Here is a 19,207-nt window from a genome sequence, read left to right as displayed (position 1 = left end):
TCTGGTGAAAGGCATGATAGAGGAGGAAGTGGAGAAATTAAGGGGCTTTAATCATTCTACGTATGTTAGAGGTGGAACATTGAAGGAGGCACTTGATGGTGCGATGAGAGTCAGGTGCTTTATAGAACAAATAGAGAATTTGACAGAGTGATCTTTGTGAAGTAGGGCTTAGACCAATTAAAGAAAGCTAAAGAAATGACGAGAACGGTACTGAAAGAGGAGGTAAAGAAGATAACAGATAACTGGGTAAAGGTGAGAAAAGACAAAGAAAACAGAAAGGGGAAAGAAAACAGAAAGAAAAAAGAGGACTTTGAAAGACTGAATCAAAACTGGATCAAGGTTCAGGAAAAGTTTAGATCCATGGGACATCCTGACTGGATGCCAGATAAAGAAAAGAAAAAGAGAATACTAGAGAAAGTGAGAAGATGGTGGAAGAAGTGGAGAAAATGTAAGAATAAGAACCCAATGGCCCTTTTCAGGTACATCATATGTCTCGAAAAGATTTGCTTTCTTGCCTAATTTTTTTTAGTTGCTTGTATAATTGTTTGTGTGATAAACTGATGTTCATCCATAAATGTCTGTATGTTGTACGTGTTCTATATGTCTATGTCCCGCTAAGCGTTCTAGGGTGTTTTTTTCCCCAACAGTTTGGTCTGATTTAGGTCAGCCCCTTGCTATAGTGTTACCATCTTCAGTACCCTGACGTCACCTTACCTGTTCCATTCCTATTGTCCCTAGACAACAACCCCACTTTCCCTTGTCCGTATACAGTCCCAACCTTTTCTCAGTATATTCATTGTCCGTATATCGTCCCAGGTGTCTTGTAATGCTAATTCCCATTTTCCGTATACATCTTGTCCGTATATGATCCCATGGTGTTTCGTAATGCTAACTGAATTGTACGTATATCGTCTACCCATTAACTACTAGCATGGTACACTGTACACAGAAAACATGAAGTAAGTTAGCTCCTACCGCCGGTACTTTGCACGTCCTGCAGTCAATCAGTCGACCAAGTAGAACTTGGCATGTCGCAATCGTTCCACATAACTAAAACATACACCATGTTTACCTATGTACGCGGCAACGTGACCCATATTATACATGTATTAAAATACCACACAATGACAACTTTGTGCCAACAATTCAGTGGCAAAAATGACACTTTTGTAAAGAACAAAATTCTGTCCATCGAGAAAGTATCATGTCAGTATGAGTACTGACAATAAAACATCGCCTAATAGACTTAAATACAGACCAATGTGCTCCACTATCTGCCTAATAGACTTAAATACAAACCAATGTGCTCCACGATCTGCCTAATAGACTTAAATACAGACCAATGTGCTCCACTATCTGCCTAATGGACTTAAATATAGACCAATGTGCTCCACTATCTGCCTAATAGACTTAAATATAGACCAATGTGCTCCACTATCTGCCTAATGGACTTAAATACAGACCAACCTAACAGGCTTAAATACAGACCAATGTGCTCCACAATCTGCCTAATAGACTTAAATACAGACCAATGTGCTCCACTATCTGCAACATTATACAACTAACGCAAACGTTTTTCTCCTTGTGATTCTTTTCTTTAACGCTATCGAATTTTTAGCGAGAGATGACATCTAATTTGACAATTTTATTCGCCCATGTTTGGAGTATATGTTATAATTGACAGGAAATCGTTACAAATCAAGCCGTTGAATTAAATCACTCTCTTGAGAGTTCAGTTATCATTTAGTAAGAAAACAAAATTACGTAAGATATTATGAAAAAATCACTTCTTCTTCTGTTCGGAAAAGTTTGTACCTGAGAAACTTTTTGACTATGCGCCTGATTTTCCATTGCCAATTTTGCCCGAGAATAATAAAAATATCAAATTAAGTTTTTTTTTCTGTAAGTTTTACTAGTATGCGGCAAATGTGTCCGCTACAACAATGGGTGATTAATAATTTAGTTGTATCTTTTTAACAAGTTTAAAATAAAAACCTTCTAATGGATATAAAAAAATTTTTGCGCAAATTGTTTGGAAAGCTGGCCTTGTTCTTTTCATTCAAGGCAAAAGATCCATCAAGGACTTACGTCTAAAGCCTTGGCATGTTCTTTCGTACATCAGTAAATTGATATTGTGCGTGGTGACATGAATAGACTCATAACAGAAATATATTGGATTCATAAGTTAGATACTTTGCATCCTAATGACCTTAATACCAATGCACCGTATAAAACTGTATCATTTTTTTAATTTATATGTTGTATATTCTTTATAACAATATAATTATATGTATGACTGTCTTTATTTTATTTTATTATTGTACGTCAGTAAAGGAACGTTATGTTGAAAGATCGTAATGGGTTATACATAACAAGTTTTATCGATTTTGGGACTCATCGATTAAATTTTACCACCCTTTCCCGATAGAAATTCAACCAATTTATACCTCTCATTACAGCAAAATAGGAATTCAGTTTACACAGCAGACGGTTTTAAATACAAAGATGACTCCGGTAACCGAAAGCTATCACAGGTGCAGTGTTTAATCAGCAATTGATTAGGTGAGTAAATATGCATCGTATTCCCCCTCACGCTGTGAAAATTTAAAAATTAACGTAAAATTACCCCTCTGTATCAGTGGGTAACACAATAAACCGGTTTTGTACTGAGATTTCTCTTGGATATTTGGAAAGGGTCAGCCGATGGAAAATGTTAGCGAGGATCTTGATCATTTATAAAATTGTACCTGTACAAAGTTTTGGAATACATGACTTTTGAGGATTTCGGTCAGGTAAATACTTGCTGCTAAGAAATGATATATATGTCTCCGCAGATCAAAATGTTTTTCTTTTCAGAAGACTACTTCATAGAATACGATCTGCCACACGTAATATATTTTATGTCCCAAAGGAAATTAAACACCATGTTCTTTGTCCGTGCAAAATATTAAGTATACACCACGTTACAAGTATAATTAACTCGTCCTTAGTTTGTATGGGGCATGAATTAATGGAATGGCTTTATATATGAGGTTCCTTTACTTTGTGCCAATACCTGTATTGCCGTTTGTGTACCTTCAGATGTGTTGATGAAAGAGGATCCAACAAGAGTGCTCAAATGAAATTTATGAAACGAGTCAAATAATTTCTATAATTCGCGGGTCTCTGTGAATAAAAGACTAAAATTATTCGACAAGTTGTAAACATTTAATTTAAAATGAGCACAGCTGTAAGATTTTATTTATCATATGACGAAAAACAGCGTAGTGAAACGACTTAGAAAAACATTACGATGCCTCGGTCGTTACGCCTTTCCCGTGCAAGACGTTATGACGTAGTTTATGACCTCGTGCAGTGATATTAAGGTGTTACTCAAAAGGAAATTTTCGATATGTGTATAACGTAAATATCACAGTACTAATGTGACAAAGTTTATTAATTAGAAAACGGTACATATGGTTAAAAAATGTATTTTAGTTTTCTTTAAATATTTCTAGTCGGAAATTCTCCAGTTTGTCCTGTTTTACGGTTTTAGAAAAGAAAGTGTTCATCATTATTTAAGTATATCGCATTTAATAATAAACATACTCAACTAAAAACTATGCGGGAGGTCGTGGGTTCGATCCCCGGCCGAGTCATACCATAGACTTACAAAAATGGTACTAGCAGCTACCTCGCTTGGCGCTCAGCATTAAGAGGTTAGTGTTAGGACTGGTAGGCCTGGTATCAGGATAATGTGATTGGGTGGAACATCATGCTACATGTCTGCGGCATGATGCCCCAGTGCTAGACATCACTATCAACTGCCACACTGCAGACATCGTAGCGATATGACTGAAAAATTGTTAAAGCTACGTTAACAATCCAAATCACACACACACACACACACACACACTAAAAACTTGTATATATGTGCACTACTTAGGTTTATGTGGCTCACACTGCAGCAAAAGTCTTACATGAGAGACAACTTATCTGGTTACCATGGAAAGTGTGTAATAGTCGGACAAATCTAATGGTCGATTATTTTTTCCATTCCATCAGTCAGTTTATTTTCGTAGATCAAGTGTGCCCGCCTGCGTCACTGGAATTTAGATATAACACCTGCTTGGTCAAAATGTCAGTATGCAAACCATTTTCTCTCATGTTTAGGTCCAGATTAAGTATTCAAAGTGTCCATTTATAAGACAAGACATTACATCCATTTGTGCTTCAACTATTATTAAACATTAAAGCCCATACTACTGAAATGCTGTAATGAGTTGTACTAACAAAATCTTTTCATAACATATTACCTATCCAAATATTTACCTATTGAAACTCCACCTCGTTCTCTCCATAGCGTTTAATCAATTTCTTTCGCTTATTACAGCAAAATAAGACTTATTTTTCAAGAGCAGACTGGCTTTCAATACCACAGTGACATTTGGGTATCCCAAAAGACTAACCGTTGCAGTGTTTGATCAATAGATGATTGAACACTATGCTCCCCTGACACTATGAAAAACTTAACAAATTTACGTCAAACTAAAACCCGTTTATCGACATGAAACACGGTAGGTCACTGTTACACAGGTGTATCTCGCTAACAGTATCAAAGGGAACAGAAGAAGGAAGGTGTGTTGCGCTTTCTTATACGTTTGTTTCAGAGACAGCTTTTCTTGTTTTTTCGAAGAATTAAGTGTTCCTTCGCGATTTGTGGGATACAGCACTGTTGTTGCTTTAATTAGGTAAGTTGCTGTAGCAAACAGGAATCTACTTAAAATGCTTTGCACATTATTTGAACGCACTATACAATGCATGCTTAATTTTACACAAATGTATTATAAGTCTCAAACTGAGCAGAATAAAATGTATACCTCTTCTTGTCATGCAAACACATGAATTACATGTATAGTACACACATGCTTTGTGCAAAAAATAAATGAAGATGGGACAAATTTACAGGAGATAGAAGGGGAGAAGGCGTCAGTTTAATCTACTTGTTCCTGTAGAAGAAGCATGGCATTTCGACGTTACAAGCAGACAAACTGTGGTCATTTTTAAGAAGGAAAAAAATAACTTTATTTAAATTCGTACCCACTTACAAAAATCATGGATCTACCCAGGGTCATCGTTTAGGGTTTCCTTTTCAGCTGTCTTTATGACTGGAATCTAATTTACTGCTCTCCATAGTGCCAATTTTTTCATTGTGGTTGCACCTGTAAATTGTTGGCTAAATTAGTTGTTTCTTTTCGTTAGCTGAAAAAGTTATTTCAGTAAAATTTCATTGTTCGGACATTATCTCCTCTTCTCATACATTTCCAAAGAATGTGGCCATGAAATAGTTAGGAGCAGACTAGTTAGTCAAAGAGTTTACACAGAAGATATAAGACGTAAATAATAATCACCAGTAATTAAGTACTATAGGCTATACAAATGGCGGGGCCCCGGATTGCCGAATGGTCACTGCCATTTCACCTGTGGCTGTGTGAGTTCGAGTCTCGGGATCGGCCAGTGTGGGTAGATGAGACAACTTGCCATGTATACCCTATCATGTGTTAAAATATTGCGTTAAACTCAAAGCAACAACAACAACCCACAAATGGTAAAAGTAGTCTGGTACTAATAGCTTTAATCCACTCATAAATGGTTTGAATTGAATGGTTCATTGTGGCAACGAAGGTAAATGTGCCAGACTAATAGCCCGCGGAACGCTCTTATATATATATATATATATATATATATATATATATATATATATACGATAGGCTTTACGTGGCCGGCCGGTATTAATGGTGGAGGAACAACCCGGGAACACCCCCCCCCCCGGGAAAGAACCACCGACCTCGAGAAGCCACTGGCAGGCTTTCCCACATACCAACATTGGCCAAATCTGAGACTCGAACCCACGCAGACAGAGGTGAGATAGCAGTGATCCGTAATGGCATTTATTTTCAACATTTAACATTAGCTGCTATAAGCTAATTTTGCCACAGGTATCATGCCTAACAATCTGAGTTCATTCAAGGTGCATTGCTCAAGGGCACTTGACAAAACCATCAGAAAATGATGTCTGGAAATAGTGTTGATATGAAATAACAGGTCCGGATCAAGGGGAGGTTTCCAGGGTTTCAGAAGCGCCCCCTCTCCTCTGAATAAAAATGTACATACACACAAACGTACAGTCATTTGTCACTTGTAATTTGACCATCTTTTTATTCTTCGGTACGTTTATTGTGTATTTGCACTCTCTGAGTAAATAAACATATTTTTGATTTGGTGCCCTTCCAAGGAAAGTCGGAGCCCTTTTGAAATTTTGGAAATCCTCTCCCAACATTTGACCTGATCCGATCCATTCTGATAGTTGACAATTTTATTTTATTTTCGTTTTGAATCCCGTATCGGGAACATTGAAAATAAAAATTTAAAATCACTGGACCATAACTACGAGGGCATTTTCTAAAATCATTGAAAATTACTAGACCACTTAGACTGAAATGCAAAATAAATACATTGTCATTGCTTGGATTTCTAAACAATATCGTATATTCCCTTTAGGTTTTGACTTCTGATCGGACTAACCGGCGATATATTTAATTAGTTTAAATCAACTGTTTTTGGCTGCAGTAAGACATTAATTTACTGCGTTAATATTGTACTATAGACTCTGGTCTGAATCATTAGCAAAGCTCTATAAATGTTTTATAGACTAATGTAGTTACAGATAGAAAATACATTTTTTTGTGAAATGAATATTTTACTACAAATTCTGCTCTGAAACTATTGACCCAAGTTAGTTGTTTCAAAGACCACGTAACATTGATTCGTTTAAAGGTGAAAAGAACATCATATAAGAAAAGTAGTATCTTTAATAATAAGACGCCCCTGCACTCACTAGCCGATACCTTGGTTCTAGTATCACTGCGTCAGTGACACGAGTTGACACCACTTTAGATTAGAGAGTATGTGGTTATGTGGTGTACCTTTAAATCTCTGGAGAATGAGTTCACAATGCCTACAGGTTGGATTACGTTTGTGGTTCCTAGGTTTCGTCTTAACCTAGGGCTCCAATGGGGTTTAAATTCAGCTGTGTAACTTAGATGCTTCCGCGATATCCCAGCTGATTATATATATATATATATATATATATATATATATATATATATATATATATATATATATATATATATATATAAAGTACAAAATCGCTTAGTGACATTATCCGAATATATATCACACACATGGATATTGTTCACAAGGGGGAAGTATATACTTAGATTTGCCAAAATAGGTTAAGAACAACTGAGTTTGTATAAATGTTAAAAATAAATACGGTAGATGGTTCTCCTACACTCTGGAATCTGTGTCTAATGCGTCAGGTGATCACGTGGATGGATAATCAAATCTTAGTTTAGTTACAATCATTGGTTTAAACAACATCTAATTAATATTGAGGATATTATTAAAATTAAAGTTGATATCTCCTTAGTTGTGTTTAAATAGTCTAGAAAGAAGACGGCATGTGTACAACTGAGAGAAACTACATCAGTTATATTCGAGTAGTTGAAATAAAGAGGGAAATACATGTTCGCATGTTTAATATATTCTTGATTTTATTTTAGTATGGGAAATGCCATTAAGATGGAATACTATAAAATGGGAAATGCCATTAAGATGGAATACTATAAGATGGGAAATGCCATTAAGATGGGATACTATAAGATGGGAAATGCCATTAAGATGGAATACTATAAAATAGGAAATGCCATTAAGATGGATTACTATAAAATAGGAAATGCCATTAAGATGGAATACTATAAGATGGGAAATGCCATTAAGATGGAATACTATAAGATGGGAAATGCCATTAAGATGGAATGCTATAAGATGGGAAATGCCATTAAGATGGAATAAAGTAATTTTCAATATTGGTGTCATGTAATATAAGCAGACATCGTGGACACTATATCTGCAAAAAGTAAAAAATATTTCGGTTATTTAATTGTTCAATACATCAGAAAATAAATTATCAGAAACACTAAAGGCTTTTCTTAATTGCGGATATACTGCCTGAGGCGATTCTGCTGTAAAATTCAAAAGCAAGAAAAAGGGATATTTTTATGTGGTTATGAAACTATCATCGTGCTAGGGCTAACGTGTAATGGAGAAAGAAAAAAAAAGCTATGCTGAAGGCAGACGTGAGATCATGTTAAAGGAAGGGTGTACTCTGATGCAAAGGCCAACAGCACACACAGCCCGAGGCGATGCGGTGCACTGCCTGTACAAAGCAGAACTCGAAACTTATGGTGGAAGAGGTGCACAGAAGCTTATGTCTTGAGCAGCAGGGGGGGGGGGCGAATCGGACATTTTGTCCAATCGTTATTTTGCTTAATTATTACTTTCTGCACTCAACGATCTAGTGTCGTCAGCGCCTGGTAAAAAAAAAACGACGTCGGTCCATCCTACACGATGGTGACGTCATTTGGTTTAATTAACACCTTCTGCGCGCCGATCCCCAGCGTCGTCAGCGTCCGGTAAGCACATCGACGACCGCGTCGATGTCATCGCCCCCCCTGCTGCTTACAATGATCTTACAAACAGAGTGATCACTAACTCCTCCTCCTGTAGATCAATTAGGTTATTTGACTGATCGGTGAGTTTAAAATTAATTCTCGTTAAAAACCGATCATGGCATCGCATATAGACCGGATTAATCGGATTCTCAACGATTAAAAATCCCGGAGGGGCTGTTGGTGAAAATGAATAAAGGATATATCCCTGTTGAGCTTGATTTGATTGATTGGTATCTACCTGGTAACTCCCTTCGATAACATCACACACTAGATTGATTGCTATCACCGATGCGATATTTACGTTGTATGGAGCAATATGCATACCATCATCCCCGTTATCGTGTCTGAGGATATAAGTTGATGGACTGAGAAAATCATTAAGAGACTTTCTTAGTTCTGGCGCGTTGTATCCTGGAAACTTGAAATCGGGTAAATCGGCTTCTGTGATATTATACCCGGTTAGGAATTTTTGTTTATTATCATCGCTGCTATCGGATATTGTCTTAACGATTCGCTCATTAATATATTCCATGTCTGATATAAGTTGATTTAACACCTCAACGTGTTTTCGTGCTTTTGTTTTCCGTAGCTGTTCTAGTTGTGATTGGTAATTACGATTAATCTCGGCAAACGCACCAGTGATATCATCTAAACGAACTGTGACCTTGGCTGACAATTCAGGAGTTTTCTTATACGGAAAAAACCATTGCATGGTATTCCTGTCTTGAAATATAAACTCGCTGGGTAATAACGTGTTTCTTATAATAGACAAATCATTCAGATAACTGGGATTAATCTCATGATACGATTGCACATTTGTGTGCAAATCCGCGGGTGGATTCTTAGGCCATCCTAGTATGGTTCTTATTGAACTGTTATAAATATCAACCATATACCCCGGTGTGCTTATTTCAATCGTCGATGATAACGTCGGTTCATGAACCGTAATAGCGATTTTTGATTCCTTTCCTGTGATCGATTTTATTCTGCGTTGAAATTCTTTATTGATTTGCTCTATTTGGTATGACCCAGTTGGTATTGTAACCTCCTCCCAGTCTGGGGTCCCATCGGGTTTATTTTTCCGTGCAAAAACCAGCGAGTTATTAGGTTGTTGTCCGTTAAATGCGTCCGCTCGAATATTAGGCCAACTGTGATATACTCGCAATTTTGCCAGCGCTATTTCCTTCACTGGAACCGGCGACGGGAAGTTCACACTGAATTCGGGTTTCGTTGACGTTATTGATATCATATTTGTTTGTACCGGAGTGGTGTTCTCCGCGATCCGCTGAAGTAATTGAAACCCTTCGGGGTTCAGCGACATTATTATTATTTGTTGTCTTTAGTGTCTAATTTCAACAACCAGGTGGTTCCGGCTTCCAGTTGAAAATCCTCGATTTTTGACATCGCGGAGCTATACAACTGGACCATCGTGGAGAATTCAACATCGGATACGAACAAATTATCAATTGACAACGAGATCAACCCGGATAATTTCGAGTACGCGTCGGATACTATTTGATGTTTTACTGTATACTCGTTGAGTTTTTTCTGAAAACACGATGATATCTTCCTAGTGATTGCGTTGGCGACTCCAGCAACTGTTGTCATCGCGGAGACAGCGATTGGAACAGCGATCGGGGCTATCGTGGTCACCGTGGATAAAATAACACCGGTACCGGCCACTATACCCGACACCGAGTACACGACCGCGTCGATGGCGGTTATTTTTCGGCGGTATTTTTTTATTTTTGCACGGTATTGTTCGGAAAGCGTTTTCAAGTTCGCGGAGAATTCTTTTGCGGTATCGAATCGATATTGATGTGACGTCGGTGATACCTCTGATTCAATTTCCTTGGTGGTCATTTTTATTTTAAAAGAACTAGTGTTTTTAATTACTTAGATTCGCTACAAATTCCACATACCATGTAATGTTTGCCCCGGCTAGATTTCTATCAACGGCATAAATTGTAAACTTTTCAGTTGCGTTCTTGTCTATAATTGTTGATATTGTATTGTTAAACCCGGATGAACTCGACGATAATATATTAAACTGCATCATTGAAATCAGTGTCAATCGATAAATGCCCTTAACAGTTGCGGTGATATTTACTGTATTCTGTGTAGGAGTCCAATCGAATGATCCATGCCGAATTGTGTATACTGTGTTGATGATGTTCTCATGAGGGATTTTTATTTTTTCAAATTGCTCTGCTACTCTCGGTAGCCCGTCTTTAATCGCTTCAACATCAGTTCTGATTATTCCTACTTCCTGCCAATGCGCGTCTATATTATTCTTGTTCGCTGCAACATTAGTTTTGATTGTTTCTATTTCCCGTGTATTCTCGGTCATACTTTTTTTGTTTGCTGCAACATCAAGTTTGATTGTTCCTATTTCATATGTATGCACGTCTATACCTTTTTTGTTCGCTGCAACATCAGTTTTGATTAATCCTATTCCCCGCCAATACGCGTCTACATTTTTTTTGTTCGCTTCGACATCAGTTTTGATTGTTCCTATTTCCTGTGTATGCGCGTCCACACCCTTTTTGTTCGCTTCAATATCAGTTTTGATTGTTCCTATTTCTTGTGTATGCGCGTCCATATTATTTATGATCGTTGTAACATCAGTTTTGATTGTTTCTATTTTCCGTCCATGCGAGTCTACATTATTTATGATCGTTGCAACATTAGCGCCGATTATTTCTATTTCCCGTTCATGCGCGTCTACACTCCTTTTGTTTGTTGCAACATCAGTTTTGATTGTTTTTATTTCCTGTCCATACGCAGTGATATCATTTATAGTTATTGTAATCTCATCCGGCTTGGTATTTTTTTTACCAAAGAATTTATCAAAGTTGTCATCGATCCTGTTAACATTTTTTCGCAACGGGGGTAAATTGGCCGACATCTCCATAAGATCCGAAATAGCATTTTTTATTATTACAAGATTTGGTTCGTCTGCCGTCGGGGGTCCCCGAAAAAAACTATTGACAATGTCTCGCATTTCGCTGACGTGCGTTATCATCGACCTGAACTGTTCTCCATGAAAGTTAAATTCACCACGTAAACCCTTTAACGAATTTGACATGGTTATATAATTGTCGCCAAGTGTACTTATTTTTCCATTTATTGTCAAGATGGATTCACCCGGTTTGAGTCGTCCGTCGCCGGTATACAACGCGATAGTGCCCTCGGCGGCATCACGCTGTCGTATTAAAACGTCATTCAGCGACACATTACTGGATTTCAATTTACCCTGGCGGTCTTGAAATACAACTATTTCATCTGGGTCAACACTGGTTAAGTTCAACGTATCAGCGATTTCATCCTCAATTAGTTTTTTTTATGTCATCGGTGGCGGGCGTTTCCGTGGGCTTTTTCAGCGCCGAAACCGGTCGTCCCCAGATATCAATCATCGTTATTGTAAAAAAAACCAGCGTTTCTAATTAACCCGCCGGGCCTCTACGACCCCACTAGTATATTCGTTTACAACCATATGAGGTGGTTTTCGCGATGATGAAATCGCCGCGAGTACGTTCAATACCTCACGGCCACATATCGGCGGGTCACTCAATTGCTGTGTTGGCAGCGTGGAATAAAAAACCCGGGCTGAACACGCCCGGGCTGAACACGCCCGGATATACCGCATAAACTCTTTCGGCGGAGCTAACCCGTATGAATCAAAATAGACGATCGCACGCGGATCAATCGCGTATGCAACCCAATGAGTTCCCGCTCCGGAGGACCCATCGAGGTTAATTATACCGGTTTCAATATTCCTTGGTTTTGTCGGTAATTGATCCCTCATAAAAACACCTCTGAAGTTTTTTATCGCTAACGCGTTTGCGGCGTCTATTAAATCAAAATTAGACATGGGAGTCATTGACTCCTGCGTTAATAAACGGTTCCCGGTAGTCTTAGACCCTTTCCCGAGTACCATGAATACGGGGTTCCCGGTAGTCTTAGACCCTTTCCGGCCACGGGTCGTTTTTTTTTGTAGCCTTTCCCGGTTGCCTTCTTCAATGCCATCCCCGCCGCGGTACCAACGGCTCCTAACGCCGCCGCCTTAGCCACTGCTGGTGCGGCCGCGGCAATCAATGCCGGAATCGCAGCTAACAGCGGAAATATCCCACCGGTCTTTTCCATGTTTTTAATTGCTGCGGCTGAAAAATCTATTTGAACACCCTTTTTATTCTTCATCGCATCATTGAAATGTTTTATTTGACGCGCCGTCAACGATATCTTATGATTACCACCCGCCATCTGTGACGGCTTCAGCGTTATTGTGATCCCGCATTGTTTAGCCGACTTTGATCGTAATTTCTTGACTTGACCATCAGTCAACTCTACATTGACGACACTATACGACATTTTATTGTAAACGCGTTTTGTGCTTTCAATTACATGTTTTCCACTGGCGCATCAACGATTCTCATTCGTCCACCAACACCTTCTAGCAGCATTGATTTATCGCTGAGAATGACAGCGACCGCTCTGTAATTAACACCAGCTGGGGCTATACGAGCTCGGAAGTGTATATCAACGACGGATTGTCTCGTTAAATCAAGATGTTCCAACGAAAAGTAATAAATCGGATACAGGTTTTTAAAATCAAGTTGTGATATTTGCAAACCAGTGTCGACGTTTTGATCACGACCCATATATGACAGCAATCGATGATACACACGTGCGACATGGTTGTCACCGTAATTAAGCTGTATATCCTCGGATGGTTCCTGTTGTCCGTTTATTCTCAGCGAAACCTCCATGACTCCTAATCGATCAAATATCATATGGCTGCGTTCTTGATTACCCAATCGTTCCCTATTCTGTAGCGCTATGAATATATGACGCGGGGCTGAAACACCCTGTTTTGATGCTAGGTGCCATGTAAACGTATCGGCGACGTTATCCTCTTTAGCATCAGTTGTTACCGCTAGCCAACTCAACAACGATTTCCCTCCCTGTTCCATAAATGCTAACAATCGTGCTTCCGTGGTAACTGATGGAGTCAGCACCGGCATCCACAATGCCATTTTAGTTAAAATGACTTTACCGGCAGCGACGCCAGCAGCATGCCATATTGCATTGTTATCATCGCCCCTTCGCGTCAGCGCGATTGTATGCTTAGCCCCATAGACAACTTTTCTAACATTTCTGCAGAATCCAAATATGTGATGGAGTGGAATCGCGCATGAAAACTTTCGGCGTGGTCCTTGCAACATTCCTATTCGTGTTGCAAACCCTAGATTAAAATTATCGTTAGTACTTTTTATGATATTGAACTCAGCACCCGGTCTTGTTCTGCGGTCTGGGTTGGCTGCTTCAGCTTGATTAGGAACTGAAGTATCTCTTTCCACCAGCACGTTAATGTACTGAATATGATCAGCGTTATCGGTGGAGTCCTTTGCGAACATTATAGATGGGCCCGCCGATCTTGTATAATCATCCGAGTATCTCGCCAACCCAATTATCGTCGTTGCAACATCAACCTCGCGTTCTATTGATTCAATTTCTCGCCCGTCAATAAGATATCTGGCGCTCTCAAATAACGCCATGATACCGTTGTTGACGAAGCCAACTCGAACACGATGGTCATCTGCGTATGGTGCATTATCGGCGGCATTTGTCACGAGTTCTCCCTCGATTTCGATAAACGCTTCACACGGCAAAAAATATTTACTGGTATCTTGGACTTGAAGTTCAATTCGCGATCGTAGGTCAGGTTGCGCTGCATAATAAGAATAATATTGATAATCACGGACAGAATCATCCCTGCGTACTGGGGCGTCCATATCAAATGCGGGATCAGCGGTACGCGCAAACATTCTATTATTTATCATGTTGATGTTTTCAATTGCGATTTTTTCGTCGTAAATTCTTTGAATTTAAACCACTCCCCGCTATCGCGTTCATGAGCGCGTTGGTTGCCGCATCGGCGGATGGCGAAGTCGTCGCCAACGACTCTAATTTTTCTTCCACGGCGTTATTTATTACTTTACTGACATTTGCAGGCATCACTGTCGTTGATGGCATTACCGGTGGTTTCTGTTTTTTTCTCCTGAATTTCACCAATGACATTAGTTTGTCCCGCGCGGCTGAAAACGCCCTTCCGGCAACATCTCCACTGGCACTAATACCCTTATCACGAATAACATCAATAGCCTTCATTCCTAATTGTTTGGCTAACGGCGCTACTTTTGGAGCCATTCTTGTAAATAACCCCGCAATGGTGCTACCGAGACCATCTCCATAGTACGCGCGGTAAACAGGCAATCGCGAGTTTACCACGTAGACGAGTACTGGTTTATCATGGTTGTAGTGTATGATCATCCTTATTAAAAACACCAGTTTTCCAATTAATCATCCACGAGTTCGTCTATGAGCGTTCGATATGCATTAATGTCCATAATACCGCCTGCAAATAACCGCTTGCAAATATCAGCGGCCTCATTGATTATTTCCGTAGAGTTATTTCCGGCTCGTTTTCCTCCAATTAGTACTTCCAGCCGTGATATATCACTGAGAACACTATTAGGGCAGGTAACGCCGTAGGATTCTTTACCAACAGGGTATCCTTTTCCTTTTTTTGGTGTTCTACTCTTAACTTTCTCGAGGAATTTATCGTAATCGGGATCACCACGATGTGGTAATGCTTCTCTATGTTTACTCGCTAAATACACTATTCTTGCCCAGTTCTCCGTCGAGGTTATTTTTTTCTTGTAACCTTCATTGATATACTCATCTCGAATGCTCTTAGTTGATGTTGTAGCAACAAAATTAACTAATTCTTCATCGTCGTCGATGTCTCTAATTTGATCTATTGCGGACTTTTTAAGAACATTACGGGGTATATTTCCCTCTTTCTTTTTTTCTTTCGATGTTTCTTCGGGTGTTTCTTCGGGTATTTCTTCTTCTGGTTCTTTCGCAGTAGCACCTAATTCTTCCTCGTCGGCCATTGTAACATAAGGTTCTTGTGGTTCGGTTATAGCGAGTGGTGGTGGCCTCCGTGTTGTAGCAGCCGCTATTTTTGCAGGGAGTGTTTCTAAAGACCTTTTTGTTTGTTTTGTCTCTGCCGCTATCTTTTCAAGCGCACCAAGAACGGGTACAGTTGCCGCTGTAACATCCTTAGTCGCTTTAGTTACCGGGGCAAAGAGTTGTTCGCTTCCAACAGTAAAATCGGTTTGCATTTGTTGTCGCGTTTGAAGTTTCTCTCTCACCCTGTCTCGTAACGGTATAAACTTTTTAAGCGCTGCTAGCCGCTCTCTGGCTAGCCGAGTAGTAAGTGATTCACCTACCATTATTGTAAATTGATCCGCAATTTTCTAATTTTCCGCCGAGTGTACCATCGGGGGCTCCACGGAGTTTTCGTCTATAATCCTTCTAATGTTTTTGATCTTACTAGAAATCTCCCGGCGTCGTTCATAAACACGTCCGAGTTTTTTTCGTATTATTTCAACGGCAGTGAATAGTCCAATGAATGCATTTGCGTCATTGTGGTACAGGTTCTCATTAATCGTATGTTGTAATCGTTTTATAAAAAAGTACTCGCGGGCCAGGGTAAAACGCCCCCGTTTCGACTGTTCGTTAATAATCTCATAATCGGATAATATTTTTTCACTGTCGAGACCATCAGATAATTCAATTCCTTGATTTTTTAATTTTGAAATCTCAGTTAATATATTATTGATGTCTTCGATATTCATTATTCTTATAAAACATCTTATTTCTAATATCAAAAATTTTAATAAAATTATTGGGGGTCATTTTTGACCCCGTTTTTTGTATGGACAGTACAATGCCGTAAATCTCCACTCGAGTGTTGTGGCAGATTACAGGCATACATGGACAGTACAATGCCGTAAATCTCCACTCGAGTGTTGTGGCAGATTACAGGCATACATGGACGGTACAATGCCGTAAATCTCCACTCGAGTGTTGTGGCAGATTACAGGCATACACATATACTTAATTAAGGACATTCACATCTTGGAACCCTAAACATACATCTCCGGGAGGGGAGGCCTAGGGTGACAAACGTCATCGTAGACCTCCCAGAAGATATGCTTAGGGACATCACTACATGGATGAATATATTTACAATGAAATGATTGATGGATGATGGGACGGCACAAGACAGCACAAACATAAAACGGCGGGGCGGAACTCTACGGCCAATTCAACCAATCAAAAGCAACCCAATTAAATTAACCCGGTTGCATGATTGTGAACAAAAGACAACCACACGCCCGGGTCAAGAGCGTGGGTTAGTTTTGATTAGTTGAATTGGCTTTCGAAAGCCCCAGGCTTATAACGAGTCATCTTGTATATAAAGTGACTAATACAGCGGCGTCAGTCACAAGGTGTGTGTTAATTTGAATTCCCTTGAATCGTTAAATCCTTAAATACTTATTAATGGTGTTTCACGGCATTTAAATGAAACCAAATATTTGAATAAAACATTAAAAAAAAGAATACAGCTGTTAGATAGTAGCGTGTAGTTCATTAGTTTTCATCGTAAAATGATTAATTAATCGCAACATTAATTGGACTTCAAGGGACATAACTCTTGTCATGCGACGCTATCACAAAACGAGTTATCTCCCTTTGATGTTATATATGAAAATCGAATTCTATGACCCGTCTTTTTTGAGATCGCTGTTTGATATATTCGTTCTGCAACAAATTGTATTGAGGCGATACAAATGTCAAAATATTTTCCTGCCTCATTCATCGACTGAAATATTTTTTCCTCGTGAGTTGTTGTATCAAATGACTTTACGGGTTTTGCTTTCTTTGAGTATTTACCAGTTTGGCCTTTTTTACTATTTTCACTCTGAGAGATGGCTTGCAGATTACACAGTCTGTTATTTTGATAATTAGAATCAATGTGATCAATAACGAGACTATCTTTGATCAATCCGTGGAAACATTCATAGATGATTCTGTGACAGAGATATTTTTTCCCTCCAGCAGTAAACATTAAATACCCGTGATTGTTTTTCCATCCAACCGGCTTCTTCAGTCTGCGGTTTCTAACAATACCGTCGCGAGATGCCTCGTAATTGACGAGCAGGGGGTGCGGCTGAAATTCTTGGTCCATTTGTATAATAATACTACTTGTCTAATTTATTATTTGGTTTAATTATGAATCTTTCAACGTAGTCTTGGGGGGTTTTGATGACGAAGTCGGCGGTGGGGTCAATGACGGCGTTTTTAATTCGCTTGTCATAATAGCGTTTTAGTTCCCTGTATCGCTTTCCGCCACAATTGATACACAACTGCGATTTTTCTCTTACACCGACGTGGCAAACCAAGCACGGTAGGGGGCCAAGAGAACCATTACGAACGCTTTGTAAATGATACCCGCAGAATTCACCTCTACATGATTTATTGCACGGGGTTGTCGACCCAATCATCAACCATTTGCATTTATTCATTATACTATATTCTTTCATTTAAATACTTGTTTTAATTATATGGATGAGTTCGAGAGATTAGCAGCAATTAAGCCCCGGAAAAATATTAAGTTCAATCTCGATAGAGTCCTCAAGGACACACCAAAAGCGTTAATAAACGATAAAACCCTGTTGAATAAAATACGCGATTGTATCAATGAATTCAAACGTGATGGTGCATCTCATAGTTGGTCAACATTTCGAATTGATGGTGTTGTTGATGCTACCATGAACGACAACCGCTCAGCAATGATAATATCACAACTTGACGGTAAAAGGTATTTCTTCAGAGTAAAATTCATTGTCCGGGTGGAATCAGGCGATTGGATCATACGTGATAAATTTGAACCAGTTTTCAGCGACAAGAAAACAGTCACTGTCAGCCGCGACTCCAAGCCGGGGTTGTTAACCGGAATTGACAGACCATACTATGAACGAGCGTATCCTGAAACAGCAGTTGTTTATGGAATATACCCGTTAAATAAGAAACCTGATATCGGAAAACTGAAACCGATGAAACAGTCAACGGGGATAAATTGTGTAGCAGAACGAATAATAGAGCATTTTACAAATGCATGTCGAGGAAACAAATTGACTGATTTACGACGTAGCAAAATCAACCAGTGGGAACTAACCGTAAAAGAGCGTGGAGCAACCATCAGCGACATAGCGAGATTAGAAACGTCGTTGAGATTTCCAATAACCGTTACAACGATAACCGGTGAAGTATTATACGAATCGAAGTATAAATCGAAGGGAGCCCCAATCAAAATTATTGATCATAACGAACACGCATGGACGCCCGCGATCACAATATTTCCACGGGATAGAACAGTAAAGTATATACCCGAAGAATTTTTAGGAGAACAATTCTCCAGGGATGGTTTTCTCGCGGAGAGGAAACTATTTGATGCTATTGCCTACTTGTGTAAAAACGACCCTGTATCAGTGTGGTTACTTCGCAGCGCTGAAAACGATGTGGATACCTTTGATCAGTTTGTAAGACCAAATGGCGAATTATATCGCACTGAAGCATTTCACAACAGGATGAAAAAAACCGCCATAGAATTTGAGGAGCATGATGAACAACTGCTAACAAATTGTTTTACGATTCCATCGGTTGTAGCTCATGTTGCAGCAAGGAAAAATGCGTGGAGACCAACGCGCAAGGAATTTCTGCCGGATGTACAATCC

At 39.3% G+C, this 19,207-nt stretch overlaps 1 protein-coding gene across 3 annotated transcripts in view; it reads left to right on the top strand.

Moving 5' to 3' along the window:
- The first annotated feature begins 2,540 nt into the window (after window positions 1-2,540).
- LOC149787570 (uncharacterized) overlaps window positions 2,541-19,207 on the top strand; it is a 63,252-nt gene continuing 46,585 nt past the window's right edge. Inside the window, exon 1 of one of the 3 annotated variants that reach the window (XM_089973723.1) lies at window positions 2,541-2,562. The gene's annotated coding sequence lies outside the window, so the exon portion shown is untranslated. Of the gene's footprint in view, window positions 2,563-2,662; window positions 2,793-4,582; window positions 4,731-19,207 lie in introns of those variants that run through there. The other 2 variants (XM_089973722.1, XM_089973720.1) reach the window with 2 other exon arrangements.

This window comes from Sinohyriopsis cumingii, chromosome 11 (genome assembly GCF_028554795.1).
Source record: "Sinohyriopsis cumingii isolate HCF-2022 chromosome 11, ASM2855479v2, whole genome shotgun sequence".
In the NCBI taxonomy this organism is placed as follows: Eukaryota; Metazoa; Mollusca; class Bivalvia; order Unionida; family Unionidae; genus Sinohyriopsis; species Sinohyriopsis cumingii.
The sequence above is the reverse complement of the archived record's forward strand: the minus strand, read 5'-3'. Positions and strand labels throughout refer to the sequence as shown.